This window comes from Suncus etruscus, chromosome 12 (genome assembly GCF_024139225.1).
Source record: "Suncus etruscus isolate mSunEtr1 chromosome 12, mSunEtr1.pri.cur, whole genome shotgun sequence".
NCBI classification, from domain to species: Eukaryota; Metazoa; Chordata; class Mammalia; order Eulipotyphla; family Soricidae; genus Suncus; species Suncus etruscus.
The window spans coordinates 19,371,244-19,388,867 of NC_064859.1; positions in this window are offsets into that span (position 1 = coordinate 19,371,244).

A 17,624-nucleotide genomic window follows, 5' to 3' on the forward strand; every position below is an offset into this window, starting at 1 on the left:
TTGCAAGCGCTAGCGTAGGATGGACTGCGGTTCGATCCCCTGGCGTCCCATATGGTCCCCCCAAGCCAGGAGCGACTTCTGAGCGTATAGCCAGGAGTAACCCCTGAGCATCAAATGGGTGTGGTCCAAAAACCAAAAAAAAAGAAAAAGAAAAGACAGTATGTTAATAATACCCAGAGACACCAGAGATGAGAGCTGGAAGGACCAGTTCACGATATGAAGCTGAGCAAAAGGAGTGGTGACTGCAGTTAGAGAAATAACTACACTAACCACTATCATGACAATAGTAGTGACTGAGAGAAATAGAATGCCTGTCTCGAATAGAGAGGCAAGGGGTGGGGGAGGAGGGAGATGGGAAGGCATTGGTGGTGGTGAAGGCAGTGTTCTTTTTTATGACTAAAATCTAACTACAAACATGTTTTAATCATGGTGCTTAAATATAATAATAAAGATATTACAAAAAAATAAAAAGGAAATGTGGGGCTGGAGTGATAGCACAGAGGTAAGGTATTTGCCTTCTTGCATGCGGCCAACATAGGACAAACCCCGGTTTGAATCCCGGCATCCCACATGGTTCCCTGAGCCTGCCAGGAGTGACTTCTGAGTGCAGAGCCAAGAGAAATTCCTGAGCACCGCTGGATGTGACCCAAACACCCCCCCCCCATAAAACAAACAAACAAAAACCAAAAAAGAAAATGCATGTTAAAATGAAAAGAAATGCATGTTTTAAGGCTGCCTTGATGCAGGGTCAACCCATGTTTGATTCCTGGCACCTCATATAGTCCCCTGAGCTCCACTAGGAGTAAACTAGTGAGAGTATATATGAGAGTAAGTGGGCTCATAGTGCAGAGCTAGGAGAGAGAGAGAGAGAGAGAGAGAGAGAGAGAGAGAGAGAGAGAGAGAGAGAGAGAGAGAGAGAGAGAGAGAGAGAGAGAGAGAGAGAGAGAGAGAGAGAGAGAGAGAGAGAGAGAGAGAGAGAGAGGAAAGGGGGAAGGGGGAAGGGGGAAGGGGGAAGGGGGAAGGGGGAAGGGGGAAGGGGAGAGAGAGAGGAAGGGAGAGAGAGGAATACTGAATGAAACTGTGAAATGGTTTCATGGTTGAGGACAATGATTAGAAGAAATCAGGGGAAAGTCACAGTAGACAGAGAAGCATTTTTTTTTTTGTTTTTTTTTTTGTTTTTTTGGTTTTTGGGCCACACCCGGCGGTGCTCAGGGGTTACTCCTGGCTGTCTGCTCAGAAATAGCTCCTGGCAGGCACGGGGGACCATATGGGACACCGGGATTTGAACCAACCACCTTTGGTCCTGGATCGGCTGCTTGCAAGGTAAACGCTGCTGTGCTGTCTCTCCAGGGACAGAGAAGCATTTCTTTTTTTTTTTTTTTTTTTTTTGTGGTTTTTGGGTCACACCCGGCAGTGCTCAGGGGTTACTCCTGGCTCCATGCTCAGAAATTGCTCCTGGCAGGCATGGGGGACCATATGGGATGCCGGGATTCGAACCGATGACCTTCTGCATGAAAGGCAAACGCCTTACCTCCATGCTATCTCTCCGGCCCCCAGAGAAGCATTTCTAACAGAAAGTCTTTTGGCCTGTTATTATTAAAGATAATTACAGATTTAAAGGTACCATTGGAAATTCCTTTAAAACTCCTTTTAAAGTTTCTTCATTATTTCTGTTTGGGATAATAAGGAGGGAGCATTAGTTATTTTCATTTTAGTTAAGATGAAAATTATTTTTCTAGTTCCCTTTACAACATGTTGGACAGTGTTGGCAAATGCCTTTGTCAGAGAGAACATTTTTATTGTCTCTTGAGGAAGAGGAGGATAAATTTAATTGCTTTGATTGTAACATGATGTGCTTTGTTTATAACTTTGTTTTCTTTGGGGCCTTTAAAGTCTTCAAAATGTTCAGCCAAATGTTGAAATTCATGGAACAGGGCGATTTGTAAATCAATTGTTTTATGTGCCAAATCTGCATTTTATGCCTTTAAAGGAACAACAGGAAAAGTCGGAGAAGCCATTAGAAAAGATTTCAGGAGCTACACGGAATTCTGGCTAAAAGTGCTCCTGAACTCTTTGGATTCATACTTGCGTTATTTGCAAATTGACTCTACTTCCATTTTATAAGCAATAAAATTGTATGATATAATTTCCAAGGAGTGAACAGCAATGGTTTTTCCAAGGACTAAGCAGTGGCAGTTAGAAAGGTCAGGGTAGCCAGAACTGGCTAGTGGAGTAGGGAGAAGCTAATGATCTGTGAGGGGCCCAGAAATATCTAGTGTAACGGCACAAGGCAAGTGAGAAGGAGCAAGAAGGAGTGCACACCTCTGATGTGCAGAGCTTCTCACGGGGAAATCTGAGTTGCATTGTTGAGTCTGGTTTCTCTATAGAAACTAGTCTCCTACCATTGACAAGCGAACTTGGTATCATGAAAAGAAAAAGAAGATCAATAGGACCACAGATAACAACATCATCAACAATGTCAACAATTGCACCATATAAAACCCCAGAAGAGGCCCCTCTCCAGTCCAGGAGCATGGAGCCGTCTGAGGATGTCTAGACTTCTTATATGTCCAGGAACAATGAGCCATTTCCTCAGAATGGAAGCAGCATAGGTCCATTGTGACAATGTGGAGGGTTTGTTGAAAAAGCATCTCCTTGCTTCCCCCCTTTTTATTTTGCTTTTTGGGCCACACGTGGTGACGCTCAGGGGTTACTTCTGGCTATGCGCTCAAAAATCACTCCTGGCTTGGGGGACCATATGGGATGCCGGAGGTTCTAACCGAGGTCCATCCTAAGTCAGCACATGCAGGGCAAATGCCCTACCGCTCCTGCCCCTCGCTTTCCCATTTTTCTTACTGCTGTGGCAACTGCAGATCTGCAGTAATTTCTGAACTTGAAAAGTGTGAGTCCTTCCACCTTTGTTCTTTTGCAAGGTGATTTGAACCAGTAGTAATTTTTGGATTAGTCATCAATTATGTGTGAAATTTCTCATAATGAATGGGTTGATACAGGTGACATCTAGCTCATTTCCAATCACATGAATAGTGGGCATGGGCAGCATTACTGACAGAAGCAAGGGAAAAAAGTAGGTGGGCTCATATTCCTGGTGGTGCAAAGGGGTGGGTGCTATGTGGAGTTAGGGATCAAACTCAGGACCTTGTGCAAGAGTTTTAAGCTCCAGGCCTCTGCACCATGTCCCTAGGACCCAGACCTACCCCTCAGAGGTGCTGGTTGGGAGATCTAGGACTCGAACCAAGGGCCTCACATATTCAAAGGTTCCTTTTTTTGAGGTACTGAGGAAGATTTTATTTGGAGGTATTGAGAAAGGGGTAAGAAAGGATGAGAGAGAGTAAGGAGTAATGCATTCAAGAGAGAGCACAGATTTCTCCCAAGGTGGAGAGAGCCACAACCCGGCACACAACTAGAATACAATCAGTACATAACCATTACACAAGTAGTACAAAAACAAGAATGAAAATTGGAAAGTGCACATCTCAGAGGGAAGAGTGAGCACCAGGGACCTAGGCAGCACATATACACCTCCTTGTTCTTAACTGACCTTTTTTTATTGGGGGGGGAGGGCTGGGCTACACCCCGCAGTGCTCAGGGGTTACTCCTGGCTCTGCGTTCAGAAATTGCTGCCTTGCACGTGCTAACTTAGAATGGACTGAAGTTCGACCCCCCCATGTCCCATATGGTCCTGCAAGCCAGGAGTGATTTCTGAGCACATAGCAAGAGTAACCCCTGAGCATCACCGGGTATGGCCCAAAAAGCAAAGGAAAACAAAAAATAAAAAGACTCCAACCAAACCAAACCAAACCAAACCAAACAAAAAACAAAAACCCCAACAACAACAAAACCAAAAGAAAAAAAACCAAAACACTCTTTTTGATGGAAGCAATAGCATGTTATTCCTTTCTAAGAATTCTAATTCTATAGGTGCCAAATTACTCTTCTGTTTGCGCAATTAACTCAGCTGCGTTGATGTAAACTTTGCCATAGGTTGGGGTTGTTCCCTCTCTTTTTTGACTTTTCCCAAATGCTTCTGCTCATTGCATGAATACTAAACTTCACATGTAGGCTTGTAACCTTTTGGTCTGTCTGGGCACTTTCTATTCACCACATCAAGCTGGCTGCACTGAGAGAGCATCTCATCCTTCCTAGCCACTCCCAAGGCCGTGCCTGGCCTTTCCATCACAGTTTTCACACCTTTCTGTGCTCTCTTTTTCTTGATGGGGTTGCCTGCTTTTCAGCCTAGGGATGGTAGGAAGTGGGCACACAAACCACCCTCCCAATAGTCTTGACTTCTGAGTTCATCACCTCTTGAAATAGCCCCATCTGTCTTTTCCATTCACTGCATATATAATATCAACATATGAAGATGGGAAGTGAGAGTGATTGCAAGAGAGAGTGAGTGCTAGCAAACCCCAAAATAAACTCATATTTTGTGTTCGTAAATTGGTTTTGAACATGGGTAAAAAGATAGCTCAATGGAGTGAAGAATAATCTAATAATCTAATAATCAACTGATATTGAGGCAACTGGACAACTATGAGCCACCAATGAAGTTGGACCCTTTCTCTTGCTATCCAGGGACATAATTTCAAAACAGATCCTGTATTTCAGCTTTAGAACTATTTTTACACTCTCAGGAAAATATAAGGGCAGGAGAGATAATACAGAGGTTCAGATTTGTGCCCTACACATAGTGAACCTGGGTTCAATCTCCAGGATTCCATATAATTTCTTAAGCACTGTTAGAAGTGATTCCTGAGTACAGAGCAAGGAGTAAGCCCTAAATTCCATGTCCATCCCCCCCAAAAAAAGTAAGAGTACATTTTTATGACCTCTGACTAGGTAAAATCTTATATATGACATTAAAACATAAGAGACAACATTTCGATCCAGAGCAATAGTATAGTGAGGAGGGCATTTATTTACCTTGCATGCGGCTGACCAGGGTTTGATCCCTGATATCCCATATGGTTCCCCCAACCTTCCAGGAGTAATTTCTGAGTGCAGAGTCATAAAAAACAAAACAAAACAAACCCATGACTGGGGCCGGAGAGATAGCACAGTGGCGTTTGCCTTGCAAGCAGTTGATCCAGGACCTAAGGTGGTTGGTTCAAATCCCAGTGTCCCATATGGTCCCCTGTGCCTGCCAGGAGCTATTTCTGAGCAGATAGCCAGGAGTAACCCCTGAGCACCACTGGGTATGGACCAAAAACAAAAACAAAAAATCAATAACAAAAGGGGAGATAACATTTCAAATGATAAATTTATCCAAGTTAAAAGCTTCAGCAACAAAAGTGAAGACACCCAGTATTTTCAAACTGTGTATTTGAGAAGTATCTAATATCCAGAATATATGAGACCATTACAATTTAACAGAAAAAGACAACACAATTTAAAACGAGTCAAGGAATTAGAATAATCATTATCCAATGAAGGCTTAAAGCTGGCCAATAAGCACATGAAAGAATGTTTGATGTCAGTGGTCTGAGAACTCTGAGAACCGAGTGAAGATGCATGTAATAAATACTACTGCTCAAACTCAGTTTGAGGTGGACGTAAACTTTGCCATGACTTGGGGGGTTGTTTCCTCTCTTTTGCGACTTTTCCCAAATGCTCTGGCATTGTATGAATACTGAACTTCACAAGTGGGTTTTCAGCCTTTTGGTCTATCTGGGTGTTTTCTGTTCACCACATGTAGCTGCTACACAGAGAGAGATGCTCTGGAAGGACCACGAGCTTGAGAACGTGGCTCCAGGGACCCAACACAGGCTTCAACTGTGAGAGACGCTGAGTCACTGCCACCTCAGTATCTGCAGCAATGCTGGGAGTGATCCCCATTAAAAACACAGGCATGTGAGGCCAAAGTGATAGCACAACTGGGAGTGTGTTTGCTTTGTATGCAGCTGATTTGGGTTTGAACCCTGGGATCCCATATGGTTCCCTGAGCCTGCCAGGAGTAATTTCTGAGTACAGAGCTAGAGTAACACCTTAAGCACTGCTGGGTGGGGTGTGGCCCTCAAAACAGAAAAAAAAACCTCTAAAAAAAAAGCTTGTAAACTATGCAAATGAGTAGTGATAAGAATTGGTGATGTTTGGGGCCGGGCGGTGGCGCTGGAGGTAAGGTGCCTGCCTTGCCTGCGCTAGCCTTGGACGGACCACGGTTCGATCCCCCGGTGTCCCATATGGTCCCCCAAGCCAGGAGCAACTTCTGAGCACATAGCCAGGAGTAACCCCTGAGCATCACCGGGTGTGGCCCAAAAACCAAAAAAAAAAAAAAAAAAAAAAAAGAATTGGTGATGTAGTGAAATTAGGAACCTCACTCACTGCTTGTGGGATATATAGTGACTGCTGATTCTGCATAGAAGTTGGACAATTTGGGGCCGAAGAGATAGAATGGAGGTAAGGCGTTTGCCTTGTATGCAGAAGGTTGGTGGTTCGAATGCCAGCATCCCATATGGTCCCCTGAGCCTGCCAGGAGCAATTTCTGAGCATAGAGCCAGGAGTGACCCAAAAACAAAACAAAACAAAACAAAACAAAACAAAACAAAACAAAAATAAGCCTAGAGTTAACCCATGATTCAGAAATTTCAAGCCTAGGAATACATATGTGTATATACATATACACACACATACAGATCCACACAATACACTAAAAAAGAATTGGCAATATTTCCCAAAACAAAACTTGTATTAGCACTATTCACTAACAGGGTTCTCAAACTCAATTTACCTGGGGGCCACAGGAGGCAAAGTCGGGGTGATCCTTGAGTGCAAAGTCAGTAGTAAGCCTTGAACATTGGGAGGGTGTAACCCAAACAACTAAAAGAAAAGAAAACAAAACAAAACAAGATTCCTCTAGGGCAGGGCCACAAAATGTTGTACGGAGGGCCGCAAATGGCCTGCGGGCCGCGAGTTTGAGACCCCTGGGTTAAAATGTGAAAGTAATCAAATGTCCGTCAACTGGTTAATAAGTAGAATGTGATATACCACTTTAATGGAATAGTATCCAGTCATCAAGAAAGAAAGAAGTACATTGAGACACTATGATATGGATGTAGCTGAAAAGCAATATGCTGAGTGAAAAAACACAAATGACCCCTATTATCTTATTTTATTCTATTTTTTTTTTTTGGTTTTTTGGGCCACACCTGTTTGATGCTCAGGGGTTACTCCTGGCTAAGTGCTCAGAAATTGCCCCTGGCTTGGGGGGACCATATGGGATGCCGGGGGATCGAACAGTGGTCCTTCCTTGGCTAGCGCTTGCAAGGCAGACACCTTACCTCTAGCGCCACCTCGCTGGCCCCTATCTTATTCTATTCTATGTATAGGACAGATCAGTACACTGAGACAGTAAGTAGAGAGTAAGTAGTAGTTTTCAGTGGCTCAGGTATTGAGAATTGTTAAGTAAGAGGCTTCTTCTGGGGATGAGGAAAGTGTTTTATAATGATGATAGTTGCACCTGTGGCTATCTTAAAAACCATGAATTTTAAACATACTAAAGGTGAATTTTTTTTTTGGGGTCACACCTGGTGGCGCTCAGGGGTTGCTCCTGGCTCTATGCTCAGAAATCGCTCCTGGCAGGCTCAAGGTACCATATGAGATGCCGGGATTGGATGCACAGTTCTTCTGCATGCAAGGCAAATGCCCTCCCTCCATGCTATCTCTCTCACTCCACTTAAGGTGAATTTTAAAGTATGTAAATTTTATTCCAAATAAAAAAATTATAACAAATCTATTTGAATAGCCACTAATAGAAGATATTAAATAAGCAATGATAGAACATGTTATAGAAATAGTATGTGGGGATTCAAATGAAATAGATATTATGTTTAGCTATTGGAAGACACCCCAAGACATCTAACTAAATGATAAAAGCATGTTCATAGCTCAGCACAAACACAGACCATTTCTTTTTGGGCCCACACATGAAAATGAACACTCATTCAACTCACAAGGGTAGTGTTCTCTTTTAGTGAACTGAATAAAAACTAGTAGGAACCTTTGTTTACTTGTCTTGTCCATATTATGAGAGAAGAAAATATTGTTTACTACTTATTTTAAAATATATTTTATAAAAGAAAAGCCGGAGGGCTGGAGAGATAGCACAGCAGTAGATCATTTGCCTTGCTTGCAGCCAACCAAAGATGGATGGTAGTTAGAATCCTGGTATCCCGTATGGTCCCCCAGGCCTGCCAGGAATGATTTCTGAGCACAGGGCCAGGAGTAACCCCTGAGCACCATTGGGTGTGACCTCCCAAAAAAAGCAGGAAAAAAACTGAATCTGGATATAGTCTGAGTTGACATTAAATATTAAATGTTTAGTTTGTTGTTATGTTCAACTGTGTCACAGTGTGACCATTTCTATTTGGGCATTGCTTTATGAAACAAAGCTTTGAGATGTAAGAAAACCAAAAATACCAATCATGCTCTCAGGAAGAGTGTTGCAGGCTCTTACACATTTGATTTATTCATTTTTTTCACTCTGAAGTTATCCATTTCCCATAAGATCATTTGTAGACAGTTGCTCATTTCTTTAAAATGCTGTGTTCCATCTTACGACTTCAGATAGTCATATATTTTGTAGAGGAAAGATAGTTTGTAGCTAGTTTATATTTAAACAAATATATTTACATTGAGAAAGTACAATGTTTTGCTCAAGTTTTAAGACAAGACAGTGGGATGTTTTGGAGACAGAATGATACTGATTTCAAGGTTTATTTTAAAAAGTCATTTTGCGGGGCTGGTGAGGTGGCGCTAGAGGTAAGGTGTCTGCCTTGCAAGTGCTAGCCAAGGAAGGACCGCGTTTCTATCCCCCGGTGTCCCATATGGTCCCCCCAAGCCAGTGGCAATTTCTAAGCGCTTAGCCAGGAGTAACCCCTGAGCAGCAAATGGGTGTGGCCCGAAAAACCAAAAAAATAAATAAAAAATAAGTCATTTTGCAAATGCAAATAAATATAAAAGTTCTCATTCTTACAGATCCTTAAGGCTCATCCTATTATTGTATAGTAAGATGCTTTCCCATTTCAGAAACTGTGCTGTGTGAATTTCACAGAAATTAGAGGAACGGCAAAATCCTCCAAACAATAAATGATCATGATTTTGGGATCTTCATACAAGTAATCTCAGACAAAAGGCAAGGTTGCCTTAAATAAACAAATTAGCATTAGATATATTCATGATACCTTTGAATATCTTGCAACATAGTTCACTGTTGAATTATTCATGATTTGAATGTAGAATTTTATATAGCTATAGTGAGAGAAATATAGCAGCGTGGAAAAATGTCAATTGTTCTACCAGAGAAAGACAACGGGTGGGATTCAGGGTTTGCAACTTCCTAAACACATCAAGGCAGACTCCAAAGTGAGGTTGTCCCAAGCCCAGTTATAGACATTTTAGAACAGCCTGTGAGATGTGACCCCACCACAGGAAGATCTGGTCTGGTGGTCCTGGGGGGAGCCAATGGAATTTCCATGGAAAAAAGACCCACAAAAATATGTTGACAAGATAAGCTGGAGGGTAACCCTCATTAAAGTCGCTGGTATTTATTAGCGGCTCAGGTTAATTTTTGTGATCAAACTTCTTGTACTATGTTCTTTTTTGAAAAAAACAAAAACAAAAAAACAAAAACAAAAACAAAAAAAACAAACCAACCAGAAAGGTACAAGCTGCTTCCCTTTTTTTCTTTTCCCCACTTCAAATATCTTAGAATTTTTACTTTTTTTTTTATATGCTTTCCTTGCAGTTTTTCGTTATGTTTTGTTTTTGGTTGTTGAGCCACACCTCATGGCACTCGAGTTACTGCTGGCTCTGTGCTCAAAAATCACTCCTGGCACTGCTTAGGATCACCATAGGGGATGCTTGGGATCAAACCTGGATTGGCTGTGTGTGCAAGGAAAGCACCTTGCACTGTGCTATCACTCAGGTCCCTACCATATGGGATGCCGGGGAATCAACCCAGGTCGGCTATGCAGCAAGGCAAACACCCTACCCACTGTGCTAGTGCACTGGCCCTGTCCTTAAGTTTTTATTATTAAAAACAGTTACATTTGAGGGGCTGGAGCAATAGCACAGCAGGTAGTGTGTTTGCCTCATACACACATGGCTGGCCCAGGTTCGATCCCTGGCATCCTATGATTTCTTGAGCATCACCAGGAGTGATTATAGAGCCAGAAGTAACCCCTTAGCATTCCCCGCTGTGTGCCCCTAAATAAAAAAAAATCACACTTGAAAGGCAAAACAATTTTTTTTTCTTTTTTGATAGGGAACACCCAGATTTAAGGCTTACTCTTAACTCTGCGAGTGTAAGGCAAATGCCCTACCTGCTGTCCTATTGCTCTGGCTATAGCAAAAAGAAATTTTTTTAAGCACACACTTAATTTTATCAGTGCTAATGGCTGTATTGTAATGCTCAGACAAGCTAGGATGACTATAGATACAAATAGTAACTGTCAGTCAGAACAGATCCTGGCCTTTCTCCAGCACCATATCCAAATGCTCTAGAAGCACAAATTGACTGCCACACGAATGAAAGTGACCTTCAGCTATCTCAGCACTGAATCAACTAGACTAAAAAAGAAAACGACGCTAAGCCCTAGGAATACAGCATTACTGTCAATGCTACGTGATACACATTTTTAGTGCAGAGATTGTTGTATCCAATTATTGGCTATAAAATCCTCTTCATTTTCTCCATCAATCCTTTAAGGATCAATCCCTGTAAGAGAAGGAAGGCAAAGGCTAAATAATTTGGTTTTGTGGCTGCTAAACACCAGAGGACTGGAAATGTCCCGTGAGAGATGTTACAAGCAGCCGATGACTTTTCTGAGGCAGAACTTGAGAACGGGTTGAATTGACATAGTAGGTGTTGACTAGCAGAATATTGACTTTCAATAACCAAATGAACATCCAAGATGATGAAGTGTAAGAAAATGGTGCGATTTTAAATTCTTTGACAGACGCACGGCATGGAGGTAGCAGCTATAAGGTTGTGGCAGAATTTCTGTTCCTCAACATCTGGCCCAAGGGAAAGGGAAACTACTGTCAAGCTAGTTTATCTATGTTCTTTCATGCCAATAAATCTGGACATTATTCTTTGTTTTAACCACCAGAAACTCAGTTTCTGTGCTGTGGCTCCTGTGAAAAATTTAGGCATATTTGAGACACGTAAATCAGGTTGTATTTTCCAGAACCTCTATCCTTTCCTCTTTATATTGGAGAATGGCTTAGAAAGGATTTCCAGTGAAAACAAAATGTAGGTCTTTCACCCCACATTTTTTTGGGGGGTCAGGGGTTACTCCTAGCTCTCTGCTCAGAAATAGCTCCTGGTAGGCACGGGGGACCATATGGGATGCCAGGATTCGAAACATCGTTGGTCCTGGGTAGGCTGCTTACAAGGCAAAAGCCCTACCACTGCACTATCTCTTCCCCTTTTGAACAAGAATTCTACAATATTGTTTAAGCTCGATATGATAATTTAGGAATACTGGGAAGCCCTATATCTAAATAATGTAAATATTAGATTATTGCTAAAAAGTCAATCAACTATTTAAGGCCTTACTTTTGATGGTATGTTATTCAGATAATCAGTCATATTTTCTTTGTTCCAGATAATTGGGCTGGAAAAGCTCTCTCTCTCTCTCTCTCTCTCTCTCTCTCTCTCTCTCTCTCTCTCTCTCACACACACACACACACACACACACTCACACACATCATTAAGTTCACTGGAGTGACTGTCAATGGTCTGGAGCAAGTGGGGTGGCCAACTTGGACCTATGGCATAGTGGACCCTTCCCCAAATCACTCAGTTTTTAGATAGATTCCTTTTTCTCTTAGAACACTGAGTCAAGTTGAACCTACAATTAAGAGAGTGTGCTAACCACCTAACCCGCTAGAGAGCAAAGGCATCTCTCAAGAGAGGTGTCCTTTTTCCTGAAGCAGGCAGCAAATCCAAGTCCCGCAGGACACACTGTTCTTGGGGACAAACTTCCCGGAGCAGCTGCCCTTTACCACCTGGAGTCAAATACCAAATATTCAACCACTCTGAACAGCTTTGCAGGGAGGCTTAGGGGCTATGAAATGGTGCTCTTGGGCGTCGGGGTCTCTTAGGAGGAGGCCTGGAGTTCACAAAGATTCTTTCTCTTCCCAAAAGATCAAGCAGCACATCTTTTCCATGAAAGGAAACAGCACAGTGTTCTTTACTCCCCTTCCACCTGGGCACCTGGCCCCAGCTTTCCTTCCCCCATATTCTCAGTCCAGTGAAGGATGCTAAGGAGAAGGGTGGATTGTGCCACCGATTTGGATGCTTTTTGACACCTTAAAGACCCTGACAAGGGCAGACTCCTGCCCATCAGGTGTCTCTGAACTCAATCTGCAAAGGCTCAGAAGTTCTGTGTTGTCACCCTTCTGACCTTGGGAAGGGCCTGTGGTTGGTACTCAGATATTGTCCTGGTTCTCTCGTCTCTCCACTGCCAGTGATGCTTCACCCTGGTTGAGCAACAAGTGACAAGTGGGGTCTCCAAATGTTTCCCTCAAACTGTTGATCCGCTTAGTCTCTCTGGAAGGGTCAATGATTTGAGTTACTGGGGAGGAGAGATTTGGGGCCACACCTGTTGATGCTCAGGGCTTAGACTTGTACCCGGAGGGACTAGGTTTTATCTCTATTTGTAGCTCTAGGCTGACCCTTGGTCAATCTAACTATAAAGCAGTGCTTCTCAATTATTTTCTGTCCGCCCCTGGGGGTGCGCCCCACTATTTGAGAAGCACTGCTATAAAGAAACTGCTTCACCTCTCTTGGACTCTCTCCAATCCTTGAATTCTACCTCTCAGGCTCACGAGGCACAGAGTAGCTTTAATGCCCATCACTGAAGCAGGCAGACAGAGGAGAAACAAAGTTACTTCTCTTTCCAACCTGCTCATTCTGGCATTGGGTTTGAAGACGAACTCTTTCTTTAAAGCTCTCCTACAAGATCTTCTAAAAGAATCAAGGTGATTACTTTTAATTTATAGAACTCAGAGAGAAAAAAACTCCAGAGGGAGCCTGGCTCACACAAAAAGACATTTTGCTCCCAGAGTGAGCAACTCTGGGAATCAGAGGGGATTCGTCATCAGTTTGCAAACATTTTTTTTGTTTTTTTTGTTTGTTTTTGGGCCACACCCGTTTGACGCTCAGGGGTTACTCCTGGCTATGCACTCAGAAATCGCCCCTGGCTTGGGGGGACCATATGGGATGCTGGGGGATCGAACCGCCGTCCATCCTACGCTAGTGCTTGCAAGGCAGACACATTACCTCTAGCGCCTCCTTCCTGGCCCCCAGTTTGCAAACATTTTAAGGAAAGTTTTCATATTCTTATTTTATCATACAAAGAGAACTTGAAGATATGTAGTGAAGCTGGAAAAAAAAATAACACAGAAAGATGATGTTATGTTAGACCTTGCGATCACTTACCAAATATCAGATATTCAAAAATGTTCTTTACAAAATCAGATGCTTGTGGCTACCATGTGCAGAATGTTCTATCAAGCAATGCACACTTCTCAGTGTTAAATGTTTTCTCAGCTCATTAGAGCAGCTAGAAATAAAGAAATGATAAAAAACTGTTGAAAACCCAGTGTTGTTTTAGGAGAACTAAAAAAGTGATTGAAGAACAATACAGAAGAAGATTATTATAATTGTTATAATCAAACCAGTATTATTCATGAATTCTAACATTGATGCACCTTTATATCATATCTGGATAGAACTATTTTGTTTTTGGGCCACACCTGGTAGTGCTCAGGGCTAACTCCTCCTAACTGTGCTCACGGTCATTTCTGGCAGGGCTTAGACTATGTGGGATGCTGGGATTGAACCTGGGTTGGACACGTGCAAGGCAGATATCTTCTCTACTGTACTATTACTCTGACCCAAGAATATAAATTTGTTTTTTATATTTTTGGGCCACACCCAGTGGTGCTCAGGGATTAGTCTTGGCAGTGCTTGGGGGACCACATGGGATATCAGGGATCAAACCCAGGCCAGTCATGTGCAGGCAAACGCTGTCTCCACTGTGCTATCTCTATGGCTATAAATATTTCTAGTGGAACCTTTTCTATCTTACAAAATGAATCAAAAGCAAGTTCTCTATTCAGTTTTCAACTGTCATCACTACTGCCTGATGCTTAGAGACATAAGATAAGCCCTGTGTTGATTTGCAATTAGAACCTCAAATTCATTAAATCAATGTGCTTACAACTGGTTATGAAGTAGATTTCCAAAACAATGCATAGGGATTTAATCCCCTGATTCCCATTACTGTGATTAAGAGTTCTGAATCTAAATCCCCTTACTGTCAACTCAAAACTTGGCCCTGCTATCTCTTAGTAAGTAATAAAAACCAAAACTGTGGTCAGATGTAATTAGTTTGACAACAGAGTTTTATAGTTTCCCTCATGCCAAGTGAACAAGTTGACCCCTCTGAAGACATATACAGAGTAATGAAGTTTGGACACAAAGAACACAAATCTCACGTCTGAACATTGCTTGTGCTATTTGCAAGGAGGTTGTGCTACCAAAAACCTATGCTCTTCTGGGACTGGAAAAACAAGGAAATAAACTCTGGCTCCCCATAGTTGGAAATGCAGTCTGGATTTTTGTCTTTTGTCATTCATTAGGAAAAAGAGTCTTTCAAGAATCCAACTGATCCAGGTTACATAAAAAAAAAGTGTTACTCCTTAAAAATATGATTCTGACCACAACAGACTTTAACTGATTAGCTAGTAGCCAAAACTGCCTAAGTACAAGGCAGTTCTGTGAAAGAGAATTAAGCTCAGTGGTCCCTGCAGCAAGCCAGGACAAGTCCCTGGTCTTGCCATCCTTGACTAATGCTGTTCTCCATGGTGACTGGGGCTAGGCCTGTGTGGCATGAGCAGGTAACATTTGAATGGAAGGATACTGGCAGGGTGGAAAGGTGGTTTTGTTCCCATTGTTGTTTTTGCTCCTTTGTTTTGTTTAGCTTGGGGGAGGTGGGGAACAAACAGGGAGCTAGAGAAGGTATAAACGAGGTTAGCAAAATTCCTACCCAGGGGCCTAGATCATCACAAGCAACTGGTGCAATCTTCCCATCTCTAGTTCAAAATCCGTTCACTTTACCTATTTGAAGAATTATTTCCCTATGTTGGTCTGAGTTGGAACAGTCAAGCACATGCAAATCAGAAATTAGCTTGTGTGGTTGGGCTTGTGGGTTGGCTGAGTCCTGGGCCTAACTGGTTGCAGAACTCAGTTCTGCCATCAATATGAACCTGTCAAGTTTCCTGATCAGCAGGGAAGTTTCCTAAACATAGGATGTGCTCTCATGAATAGATATATGTCCCAGAGAAAAGAAAAGACAAACAGTAAACTGGGTTACAACAAAGGAGAAACATTAGGTTCATAGCATCTGTGGATGCTACATTAAAAAAAATTCAAGAAACAGCAAGGTCACTTTTCTTTAGAATCTAAAGACTTCTCTTTAGATTATGAATTAGGAACAAGGATGCTTCTATGAACATATCTTGATTCTGAAATTTCCCTGTAAAAATATTCACAGAAATTGGTGAACATGTTATTTTTTTTACGTACAACTCAATTTCTCTCATTTACAACATAAATCATTTAATGTAACTTTTGCAACCTTAGAAAGGCAGACATATTTAATCCAAGTCAGTTTATAAATTCCAATTTCACATGGATTAAAAACGGCAGATAAATTAAGTCACAATAATATCCTGTACATGCATTAAGGCTGGTGACTGCTAAAGTCTCTTCGGTATCTACAAACAGGAAATCACACACAGATTACTGGGTTGGAAGAGAGTCTATATCATTAAAAAATCTTGCTTTTTTTTGTTGGTTTTTCTTTTTTTTTTTTTTTTGGTGATACAGATTTCAACAGTAACTCTGGAAAACTGTGAAAAATGTTATTTAAAAATATATATGTATATACTACTGCACAGTTTCAAAGATGTGATTCATAAATAATGTTGGCTGCACTTATTGATTTTCTAACAATTACTGCACTTCCAAGGTGATGCAAACATGAAGTGACTTATACTCTCAAGATTAGGCACTAATAAGATCCTTCAGGCATACTACAATTTATGTTAGCTGTATTGTACATATATATTTTTAAATGTATGCATTTATACAAACTATAGCTTATGGATGGGATGTTAGCAATGTACACATCACTGTTCTCTAACACACATCATTGATGTACACACTAGGATACATGTTAGTGCAGAAAGTCTCGTTGCATTGTATTCACCATCTATGTGTTCACCCTAGTACAGAATTTGTCAATTCTTCAGATTATTTTTCCAGTACAGTCTTCTTCCAACATTTGAGTTTGCATTTGCAATTGGGAAGTTTCTAGAAATATGCTTTATTTCAGCTTATTTGGTTTTTGGGCCCCCACATGGCTGTACTCAGGGGTTACTCCTGGCTCTACACTCAGGGATCACTCCTGGTGGGGTACGGGGTCCAGATGGGATGCTGGGGTTGGCCATATGCCAGGCAATTGCCCTCCTCATTATACTGTTGCTCTGACTCCTAGAACTATGTTTTAATCAAAAATTTTCCATTATAAATCTACACATATGTGTGATCTGTATAGATGACTCACAAATACCAGTTTGGATCAAGGCTATGTTGGGTTTCTCTCAGAGATAACTCTAACATAAAGATTAGGATCTATTCAGGTTATGGAAGCATGAGGTGAGCTGAATTGTGAGTAACTTCTTGGTAAATAACATGATTTCAAATAGAAAGATATAATCATGGAAGCCAAGAAGACTCTGAGTATTGGATGTTTCTAGGGAATGGGGTTTTCTAATTTCTACATTTTGGTAGGGTTGGGATTTTTACAGTGAGCATGTATTAATTTCATAGTAAAAATGCAAAAAAGGTATTTCTACTTTAAATAAATCTAAACAAAATACAGGTTATGAATAAATTTTACAAGCAACATAAAGAGGATTGTTCCTTACCAAAAAAACATGGATGCCAAGGCAAAAAGAAACTGATATCCCTACTTGTCCCACAAATGAAGTGGAAAGACAGTGAGCAGTCTGTGCTTTCTCACAAACCCCCAAAGGACACATTTCAAGATTTATTGAAGAACGTGGTCACCAAAGTGTTTATAGATGCTACTGGCACAAATGATCTGATGCCACATATCTGTCTGAATGGGGTCTCATGGCTGCAGCTTTAAGGATGGGCAAGGCCAGATAGGTATCCTGGGGATGTCTGAGGATACATGGTGGGCCTCATGCACACAAGAGTTCGATCATCTTATCAGACTTTTTCAAGAGTAAGACTAAGTGTGGGTCCTCCAAAAACAAAACATGACCCACACCTCATAATATCTTAGTGTAGATTCAATTTTCCAACATAGGCTCCAATCATGAACTCTGCCAATAATTGGTGAGAGTGATGTATGAAGCACCTTATTTAGATATATCTAATATACAAATACTGTTAACAGTTTTCGATTCTTCATGTCCAAAGCCAAATGCAAATTTCACAAACCCTTTGTTTCATCATCTTCATTTGGGGGAGGGCACACCCAGTGATGCTCAATGATTACTCTTGG